Genomic DNA, 18,099 nt, shown 5'->3' with positions numbered 1-18,099 from the left:
GTGTAAAAATGTCAGGAAGGCCTCTGCATTGGTTTAAAGGCATGTTAACATATTTGATGAGAAAAGTAAAATGGAATGACTGAAAGGGTAGAGCACTTACTGGAGTAGAGTTGCCTTTTGAATACTCTAGAAACCCTTGTCTGGGGAGCATTGGTGGAAAGTTAATAAAGGTAATTTTTCTAAGCCAAATGTTTTAAAGTACATAGTCTTACATTATCTGAGTTGGTTCTCTGAGACTACTCCTTATTTGAAGAAAATTTGAACTTAACTTTTTGATGCAGCTTGCCTGATTTGACTTTTAACCTTTTCCCCATGTCTACTTCCAAAATGACAGTACCAGAAAATACTGGAAAAAACTGCACTGGAAAAAACTGAAATAGTGCATGTGGAGCTGAGTTTGCTGGAAAGGTTGCAATGTGTGACTGATGTGTCTTCTAGTTTAGGGTTAGCAAAGACTATAAATTTCCTAAGTGAAAACATAGGTGATTTTTGAACCATAAAATTCAGGCTCAGGCACTGAGGCTTCTTCTGCTCTGCAATAGCATATGGTGATCTCATCAAAGAAAAGCAGCAATGAATCACATCAGTCAGGCTGGCATGTTGTTTATGTCTTTGGAATCATTTGTGTCCTCTAGAGAGGAGTCTCTTAGAAAAGGCAGATCTAAACTACCATGCGCTGTGATTATAGACAAAACTCTGTGTATAGGCATTCATCCTTCCCTTGGCATTTGTAAAAAGTAGAACTGTGTTTTTCCTATGAGCAGCATGAAACTGATGAGAAGTGCAACACCTTTGCCTCTTTGAGCTGTGCTCATCTGGCTTCCCTGCAGAATGCAAAACAGCTTCTGTTGGATGTCTTGAACTCAGAGCCGTGGTCCAGACGGAAACCTTCAGTCGTGGCTTATGCGGTTTCTCAAAACTTCTAGACTTTGAACTGAAAAATTAAAAAGCTAGTAAAATGTCTAATTTTAGCAGTAGGCTTGAAGCAGGTCCAAACTCTTATTAAAAAGAAACACAGTGATTATTTGGACTGCAGGCTGGCTGTTCCTCTACTGCCAGTGTTAGTTTAGAGGGGAAGAGTTCTCTGACAGAGTTGGTGCATCGTTCCTCCTCCCCCAGCGTTCCCCAGGAAAGTAACCTACCCTCAGTTTTTTGTAATTTTGTCAGTTTAGCTACTCATGCTGAAACTTCCCATGCTGGGCTTTGAAAATGTTAGTTGAAATGGTTCATCTGGTTCTGTAAATAAAGCTGGAGGAAATGTCATTTTGCTCATGTTAAACTCCAGGTGACCTTTCCTTTGAAAATGGTCCATTGCTCTTCATCTCCTCTAAGGCCTTCAGAGTGGAAGTGTGAGTCTTGCCAGAAGGTCAGCTTTGGGACAAGGATGTGTCTTCCTGATCTCCCAGTAAGTTTCACCTAAATTTAGCTGCATTACATGTCTTTTAACATCTCCAACTCTGTAACCAGGGAGAAAGGGGACATGCTCAGATCTTTTGGAGCTTGTAGTCTGGCAAGGCCAAGATTTGGCAAAGCTAAGAGACATTTATCACTCTGGCAGTGTGAAGGAGGAAATGACCTGAATTATATGGAGGCTGCCTAAAAAGTTAGGGCAGGGTGGAAAGGTGGGGTTTTGAGAACTGAGACAAGAAGGATGAAGGAGATTGCCTGGGCAAGGGGGACTGAGGTGACAAGAGATTGAATGATTTTCAGCAGAGAAACTGGGACTGGGGTTAAGAGAGGTGGGTTTGTAAGGCTGGTTGAGCAGGGAGAGTTGGGCCAGAGGAAGTAAATAGTGAAGAATGAAGTTTGAGGTAGGAAGAGAAACATGAAGAAAATTAGTTGAACTTCATTTAAATACACTCCCTTGGCACAGGCTCTGAGAAAAGCTTACAAACTGTCTCAGTGAGGATGCCTCAAGATTGAAACCAAAAATAAAGCAGTAATTTTGCATCTACTGCAATATTTTCCTTTATTGATATATATATTCTGAGAATATATACTATATAGAATATAAGTATATTCGATGGAAGTCTCTACCAGCAGAAGTATATAGCTTTACCAGTATATGAAGGTCTGAGAGATTGTCAGCCTCAGTGTATTTTTCCTGCCTTTACACCTTTGTGTGAAGTCGCCTGGTGAGAAGAACAAGGAAGGCATGTTGTGAGGTCTGTTCCTCTTTGGAACTGCATTTCAGCAACACCAGCTGCTCAGCTTTGCTAAGGTGCAGCCACCAGTGTGCACCCAGACTCAGGCCATTTTTGAGGACTGTTAAAAGGCATTATGATCATGGGTTCAAGTTACTGCCAGGCAGTAGATACCAGAATTCAAACTTAGCCTAACAAAAATATATTTGACTGAACAGCATTACTGCATGCTATTAAACAGGTTAAATCCATTTTCCCCGTAAAATAGCTGAGGGATTTTTCATCATTTTCATGCACCCTGCTTCACAGATTCAGAGCAGGTTTTTTCTCCATCTTTGTGTTCTGTGAAAACTGGATAGAAGCATCAGGTCAGTTTTCCCTTGTTATCTGGATGATCACATAGGCACAACTGAGATTTAAACTAGTCAGTGGAAATAATTTCCAAATAGGCTCTGCTAATGCAAATTTAAAAAATATTATGAGTGCAGCAATTGAGTTGGCCATAGGTATGTCACATTAAGCCAGTATAAAAGTTACTAAACAGGCATTGGAGGGAGAACTGGAGGAACCAGAAGGAGGGATCTTTTAAAACCAATAACCCCCCCAAGCTTTTATAAATGACCCTGTTACTTTTAATGCAGAACAGAAATCTTAGCCATTCCTTCTAGCACTAAATCTACTGTGTTCTTTAGGTTAGAATGGATTAGTTTTCCTCTGTTTTTTAAAGAAACATTGCATGCTGTAGCCTCAAGCTCACACAAATGGTAGAAATGGAAAAAGTCATCTTGCAAAGTGGAAAAAGAATGTAGAGAGGGATCCGTGCCAAAAGGAATGTTTTAACAGTTTCACATTTCATTGTCTATCCTTGATGGCTCTTAAAATATGGGTTTTTTTAAGCAAGTAAATGGCCATTATTGAGATGTTTTGTTACTTCTTCAGTATACTCTATTCACATAGTTGCCTCTGCAGACAGACATCAGAGCTTTGGAAAAGTTTAATTTCTAGCTATGAAAAATAAGTGTAGTTAATGTATCATTTATGATTTAATTTAATTTAAGCCTTGTCAAGTTTTTTCACATCTTAATCACCTCTAAAGGATATATCCCAAGCCTTTATCAGGACAACGGCAAAAAATATTTCTAAATATTTAGAACAAATTCTATTTATCTGACACCCCAATTTTGCCCTAGTTGTCCATTCCTGATCTCTTGTTGTATGCTGTGAAAATACTTTCAAGAACAGGGCTTATTTCTGGACTTGAATTACATTCTATTTGATTGCTTTATGGTCATGTATCTCATGTGGTATTGCAATTGTTGATGGGTCTTTTGTGACATGACACTACTGAGTGAGTGCCTGCATTCCAGCGTGGAAATGGAATGGACTAGCACAATGTATGTGACATAGCCGTTGTCAGAGCCTGCATCTTCATGGGTGGTGGCTGCTGTGGGTCTTAAAATACCCACCCTAGCAGTGTCAGTACTTTTGTAGTACTGGAAATTCCTTAACTGCATGGAGTATCTTCTGGTTTTTTTGGCATCCGTGACAGGACCAAACTCTAACTACAGTGTCTGCTTTGGGCAAAGTAGTAGAGGCACGACCTTTCCTCCATGCTGTCCTTTCCTTTTTTCTTCTGCTCTCATAGGGTTACGTAAATTCCTGTGACAGTCTGAGGTATTTATTCCACCTCCACAGTATTGGATAATTAAAATTATGGATGTCTCAGTATTGTTAGGATGAGTAAGGCCATTTATTTGGCAGGCATTCCAGGTGATTAACTGAGGGGATTGACTGCAAGTTACTCAGTGGCCAAGTCTTGCTGATGTTTCTCAATGGAGGTGGGAAGTCCATGCACAAATGTCAGTAAATACGGTGCTTTCTGATGATTTATCCTCAGGGAACTACAATGTGAATCAGCTGGGAGAAATCTGTATCTATGCCCCAAGTGATTGTGAATTGTGAACTTTTGGTTTTTGCTTTTTAAGCTGCAACAACCTCCCTCTCTCTCAGCAGCTGACATGATGCGGAGCCATCCCAATGGCCACCTCTTAGTGGGAACTGGCCAAGAGTATCATTTCTGCTGCTGACACCTCCCCAGTTGGGCTGACAGCTTCTCTCAGTGCTGAAACCTGAATCTCTGCTGTTGTTCCCACTGAAATGTGGCTGCCTCTCACTTTTTCTTTCCTTGAGATTTGCTCACCACAAATAGCACTCCCTTCACATGGGCAGGAGAGCAGTGGTGCCACTGTAGTCGCACCTGCTGCATTTTCCAGAGGAAAGTCCAAGCAAGCAAGCAAGTGCCTAGCATTTAGCAGTAATCAGAGAGCCATGCAGGGTCACTTGATCTCACAGGGTGGAGAAGAATATGCCAGAAGTGTATCTGCTTGAAACAGTCTGGCATGCAATGGAAGACCTGGCAAATGCTTAGCAGCAGTACATTCTTGCTGCTGGGGCATTCATATGGTTGTGTGTGCAGAGGGACCTGCAGTCTTAAACAGCAACACCACTGTCACCATCCCACCAGTGAAAAGGAAAGAGAAATGCCATCCTTCCCTGTGGATCCAGGCTGGAGAGGTACGGAAGCTCTGGCCAGTCAGGAGAGACTCTGGAGTACCCTGAAGCATGCCGGGCCTCAGTCAGGTGTTTGGCACACAGGTCACTCCAATGCCATTCCTAAAAGGCTGGAGTTACAAGAGGAAAGTCTGCTTGGTGAGGTATCCATACTGCAGGGACTATTGAAGCCCTGTCATAAACCCAGAACAGAAACCCAAGAAAGGGGTCAGGAACTCCTTCTAGAAAAGTGCATTTTGCAGAAGGGGCTTTCCTGGCATCCAGCCTGGACAGATTTTTCCCTGAAGAGTTTACACAGAGCAGGGACTGCTCAGGAGCAGTAAGGGGAGCTGTGACAAGGCCAAGGTGACCGTGTCCTGATAAGCTAAGGGGAGGTTGTTGAAGATGCAACACAGAGACAATTTAAGAGAGACTCCAGGCTCTTAAATTTATTTTTTTTTTAAATGAGAAGGGAAGAGTGGGTTTTTTTGTTGGTTTGGGTTTTTTTAAGTAGTGGCCTTTTAGAGTTGCTTGCTATTTACCCTTTGTAGGAGAACTTCCTCCAATAACACTGAGACTGGCTTATCTTCAGACCAGAGGGATATCTGATTTCTTAACATTGGTCTACTTTTTTTGTAAGGCAAATTGATGAAGACACAAGATGGCCTTGCAGTCTCAACTTTGGAGTTCATAAATCTCTGGCAGCTTAGATTTAAGAGCATGACAAAGCAGCCTCTTTCCTTGCCAAAAAATGAGAAAAAGCAAGGAATAATTGCATCAAAATTCCCAGTAAAGTGAGCAAAGGAATTCAAGGCTGAAAGTTGAACTGCAAGTGGTAATGTGTAATCTCCTGCTTATAAGATATTTTCTCCTGTGGGAGTCAGATGTGGTACTGTGAAGGTGAAGGGTAAATTGAAGTTATCATAAAGATTATATGAAGTGAGCACATGGATAAAGGAGGCTGTAGGAAAGAACCAACACAGCTTTTCTACGAGAAATCCAAAGGGTTAATAAATACAAGGGGGACCTGTCACCACAGCCCCCAGCTGTGGAGCTGGGGGCACCAAAATTTTTTTGAGAATGGTTTCTGTGTCTGGCATCACAGTGTGGGCTAGGATGCTTTGTCTGGAAAAGAGTTAACTGTGGCAAGATGTGACACACATGACAAAGGTCATGTAATCATGGATGGCTGAATGGATGAAGGGGCTGAACGTTTACCATGAATAATAATGGGGAAAAAAGTTTGGGCATCAGGTGAAACCAGTAGGTAAGAGATCCATAGCAGATTAGAGTGGTTCTTTGTTTGGCATTTGTTGAAGCCTCAGACCCCTGCCACAGAATGTTGTGGATGCTAAATGTTCACATCGTTTAGGAAGAGACTGGACGAGTTTGTGGAGGAAAAGCGTGTGTGCAGCTATTAAATACAACAGACAACCTCTGGCTCAGGAAATGCCTGAGGCACCAAGTCTTGGAGCCTGGCAGGCTGTGCTGGGAAAATACTCTTGCTCTATTCTTGTGCTTCTCTAGGCGTCTGGTTTTGGCTACAGTCAGCCAGACTGTTCAGCTACATGGACCTTTTTGTCAGCAGCTGTTTTCATATTTTGGTATCTGTCTCAGCAGACCCGTGACATAGAGCACATACTCATTTGTTGTTTGCAATGCCTTTATTCAGAGTTGCTCAAGGTTCTCCAAATCAAGTATTTTCATCACCCTCTTTTCTGAAATCCTTGTGTTTCAGACTAGAAAACTCAATCCACTCAGGAGCTAAGAGTCTCATCTATTGACTGTCATGGAAGTAGGCACTTGAAATTTTGCTGAGGGCTTGGTACTCTGCATATTTAATCCCTTTTGCTGCGGGCTGCAATGAGACCATGTTTGTATTTTGAAGAGAGAGCAAGGGGAAGTAAAGCATTTTGTGCTATTTCCACCTCCTGCAATTTGGGAAGCTGGTCACAGAGACACAGAATTTCCAGGTCTCTCTTATTCCTTTCATCTACAGGGAGAATTCTGGAAATCAAGAAACCTCTTGATTTCTCTAAGACTATATCTTTGTAGTCAAGACCAGAATTTGCCCAGAGCCTCTGCTCAGTCAAAGAATAAACATTCCTGCTTCCCTTTATTAATTTTTAGCAAGGTCTGCCATGTGTCAGACACAAGCAGCTGTATCAGGGCAATTGACCACTCAGGTCAAACTGGCTGTGATGTTTGGCATCAGAATTAAATCTCCCTTAGATGCCTAGAATTCAGGACACAACCAATGACTATACACTTGAGAGAAACTACTGTCACCAAGTGCCAGCTCATGTTTCCCAGGCTCATCTGGAGGAGGCAGAAATTATCTCCAAATCAGCAACACAGACTCCCTTCTCTGCTCCTTCAAACCCTTTGCCTACCTCTGGCCCTGGGCCCACACAAATACCCAAACATAGCGAGGAATATAAATTTGCAAGGGTCTCAGCTTTCATAATATGACTAAGTTGTTTAGATTTAAGTGTGCTCGTCTTGCCAAGATTGGAAAAAATTAGTGCATTCTCCTCATGGCTGAATGTCAAGGTACACTCAGGTTTTCAGACAAATACCCCAAATGTGCCCATGTAAATGCACAACGGAACCAAGACTTGAGTGCTGGAGAACATAAGTCTTTCTTTAATAAATTTTTTGGGAAACATGGAGAAAAATAGGAAACTATGGCAGTATGAGAGGATCAAGTTCTTGCTTTGAATAAGAAGTCACCCTTGGTATACCAAGAAAATGAAAGAAAGTGCATACAGAATAGAATTACTGTGCTGACCTTGGAGTACTGAGACACTATTTGAAACTCCTGGGCTTCACTTAATTTCCTCCACAGAATTTGCCTACAGGGTGGCAGTGCTTCATGTGTTTATGAACTTTGCTTAATTTGCCCATTTAGTGCATGAAAAAAAAAAGGTAGAAAAAATACCACTAATATTTAACTGAATATTTATTACTTGATATTCTGATTCTTCCTTAGGGTCACCGATGGCTACTTCTTGTTGTATAATCTCAGCCTGCCTTTCTTTTTTTAATAAGGTGTTCTGCCAGTAATACATTTACAGATTAATGTAAATGAAGACTCATATTGGGGAAAATCATATCAGTGCAGAGCAGCTGTTTGCAGGGAGACTTGTCACTGTGAAGCAATCTACACATTTCTGGATCCGTGACACATTTGCAGGTTTACATTAATTCTTTATTTACATTAGTGAAGGCCAGAGTCTTGGGAAAAGTGTTACACTAGCGGCTTAATTTAATTGACAAAACAGAGGTACTGGATGCCATTAGAGATGTACAAGGGTATCTGACATCCACAGAAGGCTGGTTGGGATGACAGTCCCTGGGGAAAATTTGTGTCCTTTTGCACTGGCAGGGGGAGGCCAGGCAGATGCCATCAGGCGTCTCAAATGTCTTTAGTTCTCTTCCTTGGGCAAAGATGCTTCTGAAACTTACCGGGAAAATGTTTGCGGTTAATGTCAGACAGGCTGGGCCACAAACACACAAAAAAAAAAAAAACCACAAATTATTGACTATGCAGGCAAGCATAGAAATTACTGTCATGTGAGGATATGATCATTTTGTATTGTTACCTGCTGCAGTTTTTGTGCAAATACTTGTTCTTGAAGAAAGGACAAATTTGGACTTCCTTTTCAAAACCAAAATGTTTTTGATGTTCAAAAGTAAAAGAAAAAAAGAAAAGATTTGCGACATCTTAGCTCTTTACTGCCTGGGCTTTGCTGAAGCTCTCTGGGATTTGAAAGGTAAAGTCATCTCAAGCTGTGGCACTGGTTTCACCCCCAGCTGAAGGAGCAGGGATGTAGAGTCACAGTCTAGAAATCACTGAGAACATCTTGATACCTAAAACAGTTGTGAGGATATAACCCTGCTCTTCTTTTGGTTCTGCTGGAGGAACAGCCCCTCATTCTGGGCCCGAGGGCTGTGGGAAGCAACCCAGAGCCAGCTGCACTTGGTGGCCACCACCAGGCTCCTGTGCAGCCCCGTGCTGGGGATGGTATGCAGCTCGGTGTGCCTTGGGATGGGGTCAGGCAACACCTGCAGCCCAGGCTCTGGGACAGCCCTACCTCATCCCATGGCTGGGGATGTCCACACAGCAAACTGTGGGAGTTCTTTGTGTCCCCTCCTTCCTCTCTTTCCTCGTCTGCACATCCCAGGTGAGTGGCGGTCAGAGGGAGGGGGGAAGAACACCTGAAGTGAGTTCTTGAAGTGGGGAGTGCAGCACAGGTTCCAGCAGCTGCATAATATCTGTTTGCAGCACACTCGGATATAAGCTTACCTTTAAGGGTTTGCACGTGTTATCCTGCATGATGTTCTACCAGGTAATGGCAATTTACACTGCTGCCTGTTTTTCAGTATGAAATAATTTGCTATTAAATAGTTTTTTTATTCTGTCTATTGTTTTTTTCCCTAGGTATTTTTGCTTTGTTGATCTGTTTTCCTACCTCATTTTCCCTACTTCTGTGGTGGCTTTTACACCCTACCTGCTTCATTTTGATTTAAAGTTTTCTGTCCACCTAGGAGATGCCCTGAAGGTGTCTCAGAAATCTTTACTTTTTTTAATATATTTTTTTTCTTTTTTTTTAAGTTTTGACTCAAAAGACCTAACTAGGAAGATTTTACTATAAAGCATTAACTGCATATATAAAAGAGGAGCTAGAGCCTTGCTTTCCGTGATTTCACACTAATAAATGCTGAAAGTTATCCTCCAAGTGTTATCCCCCAAATAATTTCTTTTTTTTCCTGGTAGCTAAGAGAGTTGATAGCCTTTGCAAGTAAAGACTGGTTTGTGTGGAAAAATCTGGCAGCTGATGACAGCATGAACTTAATTTACTTTTGTGCATGAATGTTTTACTGCAGAAGAGTCATCCTGGATCATTACCCAAGTTGAACAATTCATGTGAAAATGATAAATGTTTCTGCTGACTTGCAGTGTTTGGGATACTCATTGAAGGCAGTATCAGCTCTTGTTGCTAACCAACACTGCCTATTAAAATAAGAGGTAGAAGTGCCTTTTCTATCTTCATATCATGAAGAAAGATTATCCTGGTTTATTCTGCAAAAACAAGGTGTTAATTTGTTTATTCTGCAGAGCAAATTTCTTGTCTTTCCTTCCTCATCCTTTCTAATAAGATTAAATTCTCTTCATGAGCAATGTGATTAAATTTATATTTTACTTAAGTAATAGATATTACCCTAAATAAAGCTACATATTGTCACAACAGTGTTAGGTTAAAAGCGCTGGTACATATCAGACTCCATTCTCATAAATCACTAAGAGAAATTTTATCAGCTATGAAAAGATACTTTATATTTAATATTCTGGCTTACACAAGTGCCGAATAGCAAATATGATAGATGTAAGTATTATTCTGGTTTCATGGCACCTAAGTGTTCACGGCAATATTGATGGTTAGACTCTTCATGGTTCTTCTATCTTGCAAAATTGCTCTGAGGACATTCTGCTGCCTGTGTCTTGCTGAGGAAAGCAGTTCCTCTGAAGGCAAGACTTTCTTCTAAAGACCTGCTGTCTGGAGACAGTGGTCCTTGAGCAGATCCTTGCAGTCTGAACAACTTTCCTCTGCTGCAGAGGGCGTACAGTGGTTCACTGGAATTCTTTGGCTTTTCAAGGAAGGGAGTACGTGGGTTTTGTCAGATGCACTCAAGACGAGGTATAGGTGAGAACCTGGGAGGCTGAGTTCCAAATTGAGGAAGTTTGTGGTTCTGTAACATAAATAATTAAACTTTTTTGAAGCATCATACAAAGTTTTAGACTTGTGGAGGCTCATATTTCATTGCTCACCCAGTGGGAAAGCAGCGCATTCAGTACATGCATTTAACCTCATCATTTTCTCTGAGTAGTGACATTACCTAATGTCACTGCTCTGGATTTCCCTGGAAGGTTCTTGTGCTCTTTCATAGTCTGACGAGAATCAGAATACTGAGGATAATCTTGTACTGAGACGTAGTTACTTCTTGGCCTACTATTATTGATAACATCTGTCTCAGTACTATAATCTAGTTTTCTGCAGCACTGGCAGCCAAGAAATGTGGTGTTTTGGGATCAAAAATATTTCTGGGTTTGTTCTTGAAAAAATCTTTTTTTTCAGATGAAACTTTTTAATTCTTCATGAATTGTGAAATTAGATCGGTTTCACTGACACAGAACCAAAATATTTTTGAAATTATTTTAAAACTTTTTTTAAATGCTGAAGTTTTCATTTGGGCTTGGATAAAATTTGTGTTATGTTCCCTTCCTTCCAAATCTGACCCGTCTCCTGACCAGCCTGACCAACTTCCCCCCAAAAAATGTGTTCATTCACTCTTTGAACAAAAACCACTTAAAAACAATTCAATGAAAATATACCAGCTTCCAAATAAAACATTTGGAGTTCATCAGCATGGATCATTTTACTGGGTTTAGTGTGATTCATTTGGATGTATAGCTCTACTCTGTGAGCACTTTTAAAATTTGTTTTTTCCTAATTGAGGATAAAACAAAATTTGAATTCTGGGGTATTTTAGGGAAAAATTCATTAGCAGGTTTGTGTTTGCTTTTTCCAGGAATCACGGCTGGCTGGACTCAACCGCTCAGTTTTCCCTCTTGCATGAATGTCATACACACCCCACTCCTCTCACCTGGGCAAGTACCAAGTTATCCATAAATGAGTCTTGCAGCATGATTAGGGGCTGATTTTCAGTAGGCAACAATAGGAAAAGGGATCAAACTACTGTCAGATTTTACAAGCTCCTGCAGAATGGAGGCTTTTTTCTGGGGGGAAAAAAAAAAAAAAAAAAAAAAAAAAAAAAAAAAAAAAAAAAAAAAAAAAAAAAGCGCACCACTAACAACAATTACTTGACAACTCTGCCTTCATACTTCTTTCAATTCCCCCTGTGATCCTGATCCCCTATTAGGCTAGTACTGAATGGCCCTCTCTACAGTTCCCCACCATCTTGGCTTCTCCTGGAACTGGCTAATAAAACCAGCTAATTTAATGCAAATGTCCCGGAGTGAAAATAAAATCCCAGTCTGATAAAACCGAGAGAAGGAGCAGCTGAAACCCGCCTGTGCTGCAGCCCGGAATTCCCCGGGCCAGACTTAGCCAAGGAGCTGAGACTGCTGGCTGGGGCAAGGGCTCCATCTGCGGGAAAGGACCCGCATCCATCCCTGCCCAGGGGATCTTACCTTCTGGAACAAAGAGGAAAGCCCCAGGGTTCTCCTCCAAATGCACTGTGAATCACTAATTGGGCTAAAACTATTTGCCTACAAATCCCACTGGGAAAACTAGCGTTGAGTGCATGTTCCAGTAGTGAGCAGAGCAAGCCTGACTGCAGCAGTGGTGCTGGTGGGGTAAGGATTTTCTTTTCTGTGATGTTAAAAGTAACTACATCTTTAGGGCTTGCCTGGAACCGGTACTTATGCAGGTTATCTGAGCATTTCATGTGTGAGAGCAAACTAAGAATGCTTCTGTTCTTGTTCTTCCTTTCCATCTGCATCCCCAGTCTTCTTTTCTGGGTTTTTTTTTAAAGTTTGCTGTTGCCATATATGCAAAGCACAAGCTTTTGGTGTTGTACCTGTGAGAAGGAACATCATTTCTGTACATGAGCCCTGCCATGGCTGAATCTGTTCCAACACCACTTAGCAAAGGTGGCAGCTGGCATTCCTAGGTAGTTTTACAATGGGAGAGCAGCTGAACGTTGATCCTCCTGGAAATGCCTAGCAGGATGAACATTTTCTCACAGCAATTCTTCATAACAATCCAGCAGGCACTTCCCTGTTACTGTTTTTTAACTACCTCATGCAATTTTTCTGTGAGCTGTCATCCTCTGAGTTAACATATGGCTAAGTGCAAACCCTCTGTTCAGAAAAGGAGAAATGTAGCTTGCTGGTAGCTGGAGTATCTTCTGCCATTATGAAAACAATGTTGGTTTATTTCTGGGGACAGTGACTTCCATTCCATAGCTGTTATCTTTTATTCCTCTCATCAGCTAATGAGGAGTCCCATCTATTACCATTATTGTTGTATGGTCCTAATGGGATTTGTCTTTTCCTGCAGAAGATCCAAGCTCAGTTCCTCATTGATAAAAGAGAGAACATTTTGTTCAAGGTCCCCACACTTGTTCTGCATTTTGCAGTCCAAGATTTACAGGATACCCACCTGTCTTGTGAAAATTATTCCTTTGGGCCTTAGAGGCTAGGAATCCAGTGATCTCTTCACATGGAAATCCTCCTATAGCTTGGCAAATGGTTTAGTAGGAGCCCAAGGTCCACTGACTCTGGGTGAAACAGGAAGCAGTCCTGCAGTTTGCTCTGTCTCAGACTTTTTTTGTCAGAAAAACAACAAACCTGTCAGGTTGGAGTCCAAAGGCAGTTAAATCCAGAGCTGGCACATCTGTTTATACACAGAGTGTCCAGCTTTCAAACCACATCCTCTCTTAACCAGTGCTGTGCCAGCTGAGTAGAGCCAGCCCTCAACACTCAGGCAGACTCCCTGCCCCTGTTCCAGAAAGCTGTGCTGCTCCTCCTTCCCATCCAGTTCTTGGGACAGGGTTCCACATGTACACCGAGGGACCAACCCAGGGTTTGCTCTGGGGGCTGTGTGAAGGGCTGCAGCACATCTTGAGTTTCCACCCAGATATTCCTCTGAGCACATTTGGTGACTTACTCAAGAGATGGATACCGAAGAGAGAATTTCCAGGCCTTTGTTTCAACAAAGGATTTTTATTCCTTATAGTAGATAATGTATTTCTACCAAAAATAAAAATTAAAACCTGGTAAGCAGCCATGGTTGATATAAAAAAGTGGGAGCTTTTTACCTGAAGTATTAGCAGTAATCTCTTGTGCCTTAACAGTAATCCTTTTTACTCCATGGATTATTGCATCTGACCAAAAATTTTCTTCTAATTTTTAACCATATGCAATTTATTCTGACTGTAATAGGAGAAGGTCTTCCCTTGTTAGAAGCAGGCCAGTTTCTGAATTATACTGTGTATTCTTTTCTGCTTTGTTTTCTTATGAGACCCATCACAGGGAAGGTAGGAAATCCTTTTGCTGATGTCCCTGTGTAGGATAACTGCTGGCTTCCCTTGTAAGACCTCATCACCATCAGCAGTGTCACTGCACCATTTCCCTCTCGGCATGACCGAAGTAAACATTTCCATAATAGGTATCCCGAAAGCTCTCTAGGGAAGAGGAGTATGTATTGTAACGTGGGAAGGTTTCCTCTGCTTGCTTTCAGCACTGTTAATGAGCATGTCCTTGCTGTGCTCTGATTAATTACCCTGCCTTTATCGTGATTAGCACATTTAGCATTAGGCTGGCCAGCTGTCAAACTAAGCTCAGTCACAGCAGACAAACACTCACTGCCTTTGTGATTTTTCATCTCTAACTGATCATCCCAAGAAGATATAAGGCCCAGGTCCTCCAGCCCTGCTTATTCAGGGCACAAAACATCTCATCCCTGTGCAACTAACAGTACCAGCTTAATTAACCTAATGTGAAGAGGGCATTGCACAACAGCAAAATTCAATATATATCTATTTTTTTTAAGAACAAACTGCATGCACTTTAGATAGTAGGCTTTCTTATTAATCCAAATTCATTTATGTCCAGCTCTAGAGGAGAAAACACCTATTGGACAAATTAGATATCGCTTTGCCTACTTCTGAAATGCAACAGAAATTAGGAATATAGGGGAGAGGGGAGCTGCAGTTTTACAGGTCTTTGCGTCATTATTTATTGCTTCATTCTCATAATGGAGAGATCAGACACTGTTGTCATCCAGAAGCATCACCTGGGGAAAAAAAAATAAAACTTATCCTCTCTTCTTGATTATGAGAATTAATTCTATGTCTTATCTGAGACAATCCTGCTGTGATTTGAGGAAGTCTAAATCTACAATAGGTTCCAGCCCCTGTATCATGCAGCAGCTTAGCACACATATGCTTTACTTTATGGACCACCTCACCCAGTACTGCTTCTCTGTGCTGCTTCTATGGGTTTTGTCACTGCCAATAATGATAGAATTCTTCTTTTTAGACAAAATGGCTGTGGCATGTATAAGATATTGTGGTTTATTGATGTTAGGTTCTTTTTCAGATTTCAGGGATAAACAAATGTGGGCATGTACACTGGGAACCTCGTGCAGATTTCATGAGGGACCCCTTAGTCATCAGGTAACTTGATCTGCTTGCAGACTGCAAAGCTTGAGCTTTGATTCAGAAATAACATTACTGAATGGAGCTCCTTTGTGCTCCTGCCATTCTCCTGTCATCAGTAGCAAAACTCCTCTCTACACTACCTGGAGTTCACAGGTCTGTTTGAAACTGTTCATGGTGACAGGGAAGGAAGGACACAGCGCATCTCTTATCACACTGTCATCCATTGCTGCCTGCTAGTTTGTCTCTTCCTCTAGTGAAATGTGAGCTCCATCAGGATGAATCAGACTCTGACCACTGTGCATGAAAAAAGAATAGACTTTCAGTACCAGAACACCAATTAAAATCTATGTCTAATAATGTTGAATTCTAGAGATTTAATGTGAGTTCAAACAACCTAAAAATCATTGCATAGCAGATGTAGCACAAGTATTTCACTGTCCCAAAGTAGGTCATATATGGGTGGTTGGATTTTTTGCAATTGTTGCTTGGTAAATGTTGTTAAGGTCCAAGTTCATTGCAGCAAGGTCAACTGATGCTCTCTCTGACTCTTACATGTTTTTTTATAAGTAATCCTCACAGGAGCCTTATCTGGATTAAATAAGCCAGAGTTGTGCCCTGGCTGTCGCTACTGAAATTCACTTTTTCCCTTTTTGTCACATGCCACCATTTAAGGCTCTCAATTTTTTAGTTTCCTTAAAAAAAAAAAAAAAAAAAAAGCCAGCTGGTGGATCTGCACATGGGAATTTTTCATAACATGCTCTTGTTCTTCTTTTCTTATAATCAAGGTTTGGCTCTGAGTTCAGGGTCCTAGGAGTGAGTTTCTGTATTTCTTTTTCCAGATACTATCAAGACTGACTCATATAACTTGCAGATGAAACCAAGGAAAGATTAGACTGTAAGTGTCCATGGATTTCCCAGAAAAAACGTGGATACCCCATCCCCAGGAGTGTTCAAGGCCAGGTTGGATGAGGCTCTGAGCAACCTAGTGAAATGTGTCCCTGTCCATGGCAGTGGGATTGGAACTGGATGATCTTTAAGGTCCCTTCCAGCCCCAGCTAGTCTTTTTTTTTTTTTTTTTTCTTTTTTAATATGAGTGGAAAAAAAAATGTAATCATGGCATACTTTTGCTGTGTGTGCTGCAGCATCCTCAGTGTTCTGGGTTAAATAGCACTATTGATTGCTTCTGTATAACAGGAGCATCTCTGGCTTTAACTTTGCAGAGGAAACCTCCATCACTGCTGATGCTGAGACAGTAGGTACAACATTAGTCCAAGACTGATAGCCCAGAGCAAGTGTGGCTTCAGAGAAACCAAAGCAGAGGAAGAAAGGTTGCACAGAGGAGCCAAAGTGCTAATCTTTCTATGACTAATAATCACCTACTGCCTGTTCCACTTTCAATGCTACTGAAAATAATGATGTACCTTCAGCATAATGCATTTCCCCCAGCTCATCTGAAAATCTCTTCATCTGGCTGTTTTGGCTGTCTTCCACTTTGGCTGAGTAGAACTGTTCCGTCATTGTGAAACCACTTGAGAATTTGAATTGAACAGGACAAAAGGAAAAAAACCAAAAATCAGAAAGAGCAAATGGCAGCTCAGTTTGAAAAAGACTTCATGTAAGCAGAGAGGCCCAAGCTAGCCAAAGCTAAAATTCAACAGGGTCTACAGTTTCTTTGTAAGACCTAGATGATCATTTCTTCAGAAATACGCCTTACTTTTATAAGGAAGGGCTCTATAAAAATATTTGGGGTTTTCTCCTTACTAAATCAATCCCCAAAATCTCAATGACTGACTTTATAATTTCTTTTTAAGTTCCCTCTCAATCAAAATGATGGCAGTTAAATTAGAACCACAGCTTCTATAGATGAATGAATGTTCTAATGTTTCCCTCAAAACTGTGAATCTGTATTACTGAAAATCTGTATTACTGAATCTGCGTATATTTTTCTATACTCTATCTTTATTTATCAAATCAGTCGTATTCAAGCCAGCACAAAATAAATTCTGGATTCATATTTAGTGCAAGTTTAGTATTATCCTGACAGTTTTGAGTGAGGATGCTGCCATATCACATTACATTATGTTCCTTTTGGTAGGCCTTAAAAGGTCCTGCTGAGGAGCAGAGGCCCCTGGTGATGTGCTGTGTATGCAGAAAGAGGATGCTGTATATGAAAATAAAAATATCTAAGAATCTAATGTCTCATCTAACTACATAAAGGGTGAGGGGAATCCAGGCACAGAGGAGCAAAGTGGGTGAAAAGTCCTCACTAGAGGCAGGGTGAAAGCCTAAGTTCCTGTTTGCTTCTGTCCTTTCTATCAATAGTTTTGTTTTCTCTGTGCCACCTTGGCCACTTACCAACTCGACTCAAGAGCCTTTGGCCTTTAGCTGTGATTTCTTCAACCAGTTGATTCACACTATTACCTTGCTGGCCTGTTCATGGAGAGAGTGAGGGAATGTCTGGGCATCCTTAGGCTTGAAGTCACTATTGGGGTAAGAAAGCAGTCTGTCCACTGCCAGGGAGCTCAGTACATCCTTCCTTGCAGAGCATGCCTGGCTCTGGCTGGTATCAGTGGCTCGGTCAGATCCAGCAACAGCTGGAGGACTGGGCTTTGCATGCAGTCCCTCTCCTGAGGGAGGGCTGGTTTTGAGTTCAGGGAGTGCAGCAGTGAAAGGACACAGCACTGCAGCCATCACAGCTCCTCACTGCTGCTACTGAGGCTGGAGGGCAGCACAAGACAGTGGGACTGGCCAGAGGACAGTTTCTCTCTCCAAGAATCTGGTCACAAGTAACTTTCCTCCTACATTTCTCCATGCCTGCGACAAGATGAACAAAGTGTGCTGATGAGAAGGTGAATGCAGAGGGAGCCAGAATGTGCCTGGATGATAGATGTCCTTGTCCAGTAGATCAGGGGCATAGTGCACAAAACATATTATACTAAAATTATCTGTGCCTTTTCTGGATTTAATTGCCTTCTTTATTAGAGACATGAAAGAGTTTTATTCAGGGACGCTTCTGGACAGGAGAAATGCAGGTGACATTGGATTTCTGTCCCTGGACCAGATCAAGCTACTATTTGTTTTGACCAGTTGCATTAGAAAAACAAATCCAAGTGTGTCTGTGCACCTACACAGAGGAGTAGGTGCCTGATGGTGAAACTGCCTTTCTTACTGGGGTTCCTGTGTGGTGTCTGGACTTTTATATGCTATATTACTA

This window comes from Sylvia atricapilla, chromosome 1 (genome assembly GCF_009819655.1).
Source record: "Sylvia atricapilla isolate bSylAtr1 chromosome 1, bSylAtr1.pri, whole genome shotgun sequence".
NCBI classification, from domain to species: Eukaryota; Metazoa; Chordata; class Aves; order Passeriformes; family Sylviidae; genus Sylvia; species Sylvia atricapilla.
Note: the sequence above shows the minus strand (reverse complement) of the source record.